Here is a 7,378-nt window from a genome sequence, read left to right on the forward strand (position 1 = left end):
GTCACGCCGCAGTCCTCCGAGTTCATCGAGTATCTCCTATGGGCGATGGAGCAGACAGATTCACCCGAGGCAACAGTCAGGCGGAGGTGGTGGGCATACAGGTCAAAGGTCGAGCACCCAGAGGATAACGAATCGATCGAGTATGGTGTGCCGTTCGTGAGGGTGCAGAGCCAGCCGGAGCCACAGGAGTATTCGTTCTCCCACCGCAAGAGGAGGTCGGATGGCGCGACGTCGCTTCCTCGCCGTTCTCCACGGTTCCCTCGACGCTCGCCTCGTTTCAACGGCGGCGGTAGGGTTTAAGGTAAGCTTCGCACTAACCTAATCTTCCACCTGCTCATGCTTACAATCAGTGTCACAGCTAATGAAAATCATGCTTACAATCAGTCTCCGAGTACTACGCCAATCACCCTAAAATAGCTCTGGACCTTTGGGTCAAAGTTGTGACACAGTGTACAAATAAAGAAAAATAGATTGGTGCTCCTTTCAGAAAAGAGTACTCCATAGAAAACTGCCAATATAAGCTACTAGTATTTGGTTAGAGGATTTGCTGCCGAGAAAGATCCGTCCACAAAGAGTGCCACACATCCCACTGGTGGTGGTGGATGCCAATGCGTGCATGCAGCATGGTTGGTGTCGGTAATTTTTACTTGGCACACCTCGCACTTTGCATATATGCCGGTTCCATGCGTACATTTGTGCAGCTCCACCAAAATACAGCTGAATAACCCTGTTTGCACAGATAATGAAAAAGTGTGATTACATTATAGTGGCACTAGTTGATGAAACACACAAAATAAATAGAAGAAAATATTGCGATAGTATCATAGTATGCCATGCTGCGAGGGCGAGATGGGCCCTGCGACGCCTCATACGATATGCCTCATATTGGACATCGTCCCAAGTCTCCCAGATACACCTTCTGCCAGTGATGAACATCAGTGTACAATAGTAGTACAAGGAGGCGCCTTGAGACATTCAAATCTCTATTTTGTACATATCAACTAAAATTGAGCACCCCAGTTTGCAGAAACGCTTAAACATTAACAATGAGACTAGTTGATGAAACATACTTTAACAAAGAGAAGCACTTTCTTTATCTACATTGGAAATGAAATGATAGAGATGACACTCGCTCTATTTTAACTATATTATTACTGCATATTATCAGTGACACTAGGGTCGAGCAGGTGGCAAACTAGGTGTACCGTGCATCGCAAGGATGGAGGCCGGGGGTGCTTACACTGGGATGCTGAAGCTGGCTCTTTCAGTCACCAACATGGATGATTCAATTCATGGGACCTTTTGGTGCAGTTCACCTAAAATGAAGCAATGTCCCATGAGCTAGCAGCTTCTTCTTCATTTTTTTAAGAAAAGGGCTCCAGCCCCGGTTCCATTTCCATCAGAAAACAAAACCCACAGAGCTTCTTCTTCATTAGTTGCAATAAAATTGAGCAACGTCAAGGTTGGTTGTGAAGCTCCTGGAATGCTCAACTATAATTTGGATATCATTTGTGCAGTTCAACTAAGATCGAGTGTGAAATGTATATCTCTGTTTGCACAAAAAAGGTGGAAAGGAGGGTGACTAAAAAGTGATGAAACATGCATCAAATGAAAAGAAGCATGTTCCTTATCTGAATGGCAATCCTACAAGGACAGTAGCAATTTCTAAAGCAGTGGCATTGCTAGATATTAGTGTGGGTGTTAGGATTAACTATGAAAACCATTAAATACGACATTACTTTGGGCACGGGAGAGTAGGCGGACCAGGACAGTTGCATTTCTAACAAAAAGAACCAACTTATCTTAATGGGAAATTTTAGCAGGACATGTAAAGAAGTGACATTGATTCATATTACTGGAGGCATTACATTGAAAACAACATTGGTTTAACGTGTCCTTACTTTTAACAGTGCGACTGCTACATTTTACCAGTGGCATTACATAAGAGTGGCTCGGGGCAACAAACATCAGAACAGGATATCTGGGTTGGTCCCATTTTTGTTCGGTATAGCCACCTTATACTGTGTGAGGCTAGCAAATCTAGTGATGGACTTACTCTGTTGACTTGTCCCCCAGTCCCCACTTTCTTTCCTTTTTCAACCAATAGATCGGGTTTATATTGAGTTTGTACTACGTTTCCCTTTATTTCCCTATTAGACCTAGAGACCAGTTGGATAGCCAGTCTCCGCTACTTTTCGCCCCCACTATTTCCTATTTTGACCAAGTCCTAGATTCAGGTAACAAATCCTCCCCCACCCCCACCCCCTTTCTTCCTTGTTTGAACCAAGTAGTACTAGATTCGAGTGCATGAACTAGTTTTACCTCTTAAACATAAAGAAATTAGGTGGTTTTCGAACAGCCGATCAGTCCTATCTACGAGGGGGGCTGAGAAATAGTAAAAGTTATAAATGCAGCGATGTCAGGAGCTCGGGAAGTAGAGCAAGGCCGGTTTCGAAGGAAGTTATACCTGATGGTCACTGGGATGTCGGTAGGTGGCCGGTGGGAGGCCGGATCTTCCCACACTACGGTAGCGAGGAAGAAGGGGTTGGAGGCCCTCCCTCGCCAGCGGTGCTTGGGAGAGAACGGCAAGGCAGGCTGATCGGGACGCGCCCAGTAGTGGGTAAGAGCCGTCGCTGAGGACGACCGCGTGAACGTTGCACCTTGTCACCTTCCCCAGCGAAGAGGATCCGGCTAGATCTGTGACCAGCAGTGAGCAGAGAGAGAGTGTGTGTGGCCATCGCTGTCGTGTTTAGATCTGGAGAGGCCGAGACAGTGTGAAGAGAGCAACACTAGCAAGCAAGCGCGGAGGCTCCAGCCTATATAGTGGAGTAGTACTTAGGGTCTGTTTGGTTCTCAGCCTCAGCTTGCCACGCCGAAGATGCGGCCGTGCCGCAGGTGCGGAACAAGTGCCACACTTTTGGCGAGTTGTGGCGTGAAAAATGAACTAGCAAGCTGTGGCGAGCAGTGCGGCACGCCACAACACTGGCATAAAGCAAAAAGCAGCTAAGTTTAGGCGTAGGGAGTTGTGGCGAGCTGTGGCATGCGTAGTCACGAACCAAACACACCCTTAGTTTTCATTTGTCTACCGGAGCTGGCTTGACCTCGTCAATGACTGTCGAGAAGTCTTCATGCACGTGGCCCGGAGGCGCAGTTGTCGTCATTTTGATCTGAAGCGCCAGATTATAACATATAACACGAAAAAATGCCACATGACAAGAAATCATAACCTCACTGCCCAAAGGAGACAACATGAATCCCGACGGACAAACTAGACGAGGAACAAAGCTCAAATTAAAGATAAACTCGTGGAAAAGGGGTCCGTTGATAGATGTCCTAATTAACATAGCCGGCTTGACCTAGATGGCAGCCGAGTAGTCACTGTTCGTGCATGTGCCCCCAATGACTAGCCCAACTCAGTTGTCGCTGTTTAACCCTCGCGGTGATCCGAAGCACATGACACATAATTTTTCGAGATGACAAGAAACCTTTTTTTAGATTTCTCACCACAACTACAACCATGTACAACACAGCCTGCACGATATGTAGACAATAGCCAATCCAGGCGTGTCTGCTGGAGTCTGGTCACATGCATGGACAAACTGATCTTCCGTGTCTTGCAGGGATCGTCCAGGCACCAACGTAGTACAACACTTCTCTAGTACTATCGCTCGTCTCCCTCTTCTATTAAGTCACCCAACTTGCGGGGCCAGGGAGTGTGCCTATGGTCAGTTCTCAATTGCCGTCCCACATGTGTGTGCGAACGCAATATGACACGCGTTCCATTCGGAGAGCAGCGTGCCAGACCGACCGACCGTCTAGGGTGCGACGCGAATGCGACGGGCGTGTTGTATACTCCGTACATGTGTACCGCCGTTTTCTGGACGCTTTGCTCCATGGCGCGGGCGCAATCCATGGATACAAAATTAGTATTTGTATACTATTTAAAAGTCGAGGGCGGGGCTTTTCCTGCCCGGTAGGCGGCGGGACAGTTCCGCCTAGTCGGTTCGACAAAGACGCGACAAGATGAGGGAGTAGGCTGCTGCAAACATAGGGCTGTGTGATTTGACAGCGAGTTACTGCTGGACAGGTGGGGCCCCGTGATTTGACTTGCCATTATCATTTTAACTGCGGCGCTATGACCGACGTGAGTCTCCCGATTCCTGACCACCTCCATACAGGTGCCTCTCCCAATGCTCCACCATGTAGTAGAGGCTGGCTCTTGCATGAGAGCCCACTTCTCCACTTTTTCATTGCCTCTCTTTCCTCCACATATGCAAAAATGACATGTAAAGCGCTCTATTGTATTTACTTGCTCCTACAGATGCTTAAGCTTGCCACATAGGCATAAAGTCTGATGTGGCAAGTTAATCAAGAAGAGAGAGTCTAGTTTGGTGACCCAAGGAAGAAACGGTGCTAAGCACGTGTACCTAGGTGAAAAGCAATTTTGAGTCTATAGCTAATTAAATGAAGCAAACTTAGCAACACCATTTCATTGGAAGAGGTCACTCCTTGGCAAATGCAATAAATACTAGTACTCCAAGTGTCCCATTATATAAGAACGTTTTTGACACTACACTAGCTAGTGTCAAAAACGTTCTTATATTATGGGATGGAGGGAGTACGAAGAAAGAGATAGAGAGGAGTAAAAAAATACACTTATAGCCAACCTTGTTGTAGTATGAGTGACTAAGTGATGACTATGTATGACATGCCAACATCAGTGTCACGCCCAATATGCGACCCTATCCAAAAGGAACTCGAAGGTTCCACCAAGGATAGACCCACATATTGAAACGCTTTTGCAAGGTGGATATCATTACATCAACATTACATACATAGATGGGGATACATACATAAGGCATACAATGCCACAAGAATACAACATCACAATACATCAGAGCATCATCCGACTACGGATGAAACACAAACAGAAACTCAACGACATCCACCCTGCTAGCCCAGGTTGCCGACCTGGAACCTATCCCTGATCGAAGAAGAAGCAGAAGAAGAACTCCAATACAAGCAAACATCGCTCTCACGTCATGATCATCGCATAACCTGTACCTGCAACTGTTGTTGTAGTAATCTGTGAGCCACGAGGACTCAGCAATCCCATTACCATGGGTATCAAGACTAGCAAAGCTTAAAGGGAAAGGAAGGGGTAAAGTGGTGAGGCTGCAGCAGCGACTAAGCATATATGGTGGCTAACATACGCAAATAAGAGCGAGAAGAGAGCAAAAGGAATGGTCGTGAAGCTAGCAGTGATCAAGAAGTGATCCTGAACTCCTACTTACATCAAACATAATCCAGAAACCGTGTTCACTTCCCGGACTCCGCCGAAAAGAGACCATCACGGCTACACACACAGTTGATGCGTTTTAATTCGGATCTGGTGTCAAGTTATCTACAACCGGACATTAACAAATTCCCATCTGCCTATAACCGCAGGCACGGCTTTCGAAAGATTATACCCTGCAGGGGTGTCCCAACTTAGCCCATGAAAAGCTCTCGTGATCAACGCAGGAATAGACCTTCTCCCAGGAAAACCCGATCAGACTCGGAATCCCGGTTTACAAGACATTTCGACAATGGTAAGACAAGACCAGCAAAGCCTCCCGCTGAGCCGACAAATCCCGATAGGAGCTGCACATATCTCGTTCTCAGGTCACACCGGATGAGCCAGACGTCGGGTTGGCATAGACCCTGGTTGCCCAGGGGGCGCCGGACATCGCTCGGTTCGGACCAACACTTAGACAAGCACTGGCCCGGGGGGGCTAAAATAAAGATGACCCTCGGGTTGGCCGACCCAAGGGAAAGGGATAGGTGGTGGTGAGGCAAATGGTAAAACCAAGGTTGGGCCTTGCTGGAGGAGTTTTATTCAAAGCGAACTGTCAAGGGGGTCCCATAAATCACCCGACCGCGTAAGGAACGCAAAATCCGGGAACATAACACCGGTATGACGGAAACTAGGGCGGCAAGAGTGGAACAAAACACTAGGCAAAAGGCCGAGTCTTCCACCCTTTACCAAGTATATAGATGCATTAATAATATAAGAGATATTGTGATATCCCAACCAAAATCCTGTCCACCATGGAGCAATCTTCAACTTCACCTGCAACTAGCAACGCTATAAGAGGGCTGAGCAAAGCGGTAACATAGCAAAACAACGGTTTGCATAGGAAAGGTGTCAAAGGTTAGAGGTTCATGGCAATTTGGGATGGCTTGATAAACAGGTGATAGGTAGCGCAGCAAAGCGATAGAACGAAGCAACTAGCATAGCAATGACAGTAGTGAGATCCAGGGTAGCGGTCATCTTGCCTGAAATCCCGCAAGGAAGAAGAACGAGTCCATGAATAAGACGAACGGATGAAGCCGAACCAAGCGTAGACGAACGAATCCTCACGATCGCAACGGAACAGGAACTATCGAAAAGAAACACACAACATAGTAAACACACCACACAAGAACAAGGCATGATGCATAACAAGCATGATGCATGACAAGGCTACATGAAGCTACTCATGGCAAGAGATGATGCAAACAAGAGCAACACATCAAGGCAAGTTTAAATGAGGCCGGGAACAACATAGAATAATTCCGGTAAGTCCTCATATGCATATTTCGAAATTGGTCCAGATCTGAATAAACCTTATGTTTGAGTTGTTAAACAGCAAGTTAAGATGCACAAAGATGATCTACACGAGATTCTAGTCAAGTTACATATAAAGTTCATTTAGTTCGGAGCTACGGCCTAGAAGATATGAGCAAGACAAGTAAAACATGGCATTGATGCAAAATGCACCCAAACATCAAGAAAACACCTCAAAACAAGGATGCAACATGATAATATGAAGCTACATGCAATTCTAAGCAAGTTTCATATATAGCACACTCACAACGGAGCAACGGTTCAACACACACACTCTATACAAGTTATAGCAACAATCTGTCCAAAACAGCAACTAGGCATATTGCAAGCATCAAAACAATATGCTACAAGACCTCAACATGAAAACAAAAGGCATGGACATGATGTACAGGTAAAGCACAACAAGACATGAACACTGAGCTATCTCTAGAAATCACTAGAACATGCTCAAACACACATGGTAAGATTGCAAGTTATAACAATTTCAGTCTTTGCAGAAAATAACATCAGGTTGCAATGTTTAGAGCTATCAAACAACATGTTACAGGAACTTATCATGGAAAAAAGGCATGGCATGAATCAACTAAATGCATAGATCAAAAGTCCCTTACTGACCATAAGCCAAAAAGGATCAGAAAATATGATGGCACCCATATAAACATAGCAAGTTATATTACAGATTCAAACATGGCAGGAACAGAATTATGAAGGCATGTTGATGAGCTTGTG

This window comes from Triticum dicoccoides, chromosome 2B (genome assembly GCF_002162155.2).
Source record: "Triticum dicoccoides isolate Atlit2015 ecotype Zavitan chromosome 2B, WEW_v2.0, whole genome shotgun sequence".
Taxonomy (NCBI): Eukaryota; Viridiplantae; Streptophyta; class Magnoliopsida; order Poales; family Poaceae; genus Triticum; species Triticum dicoccoides.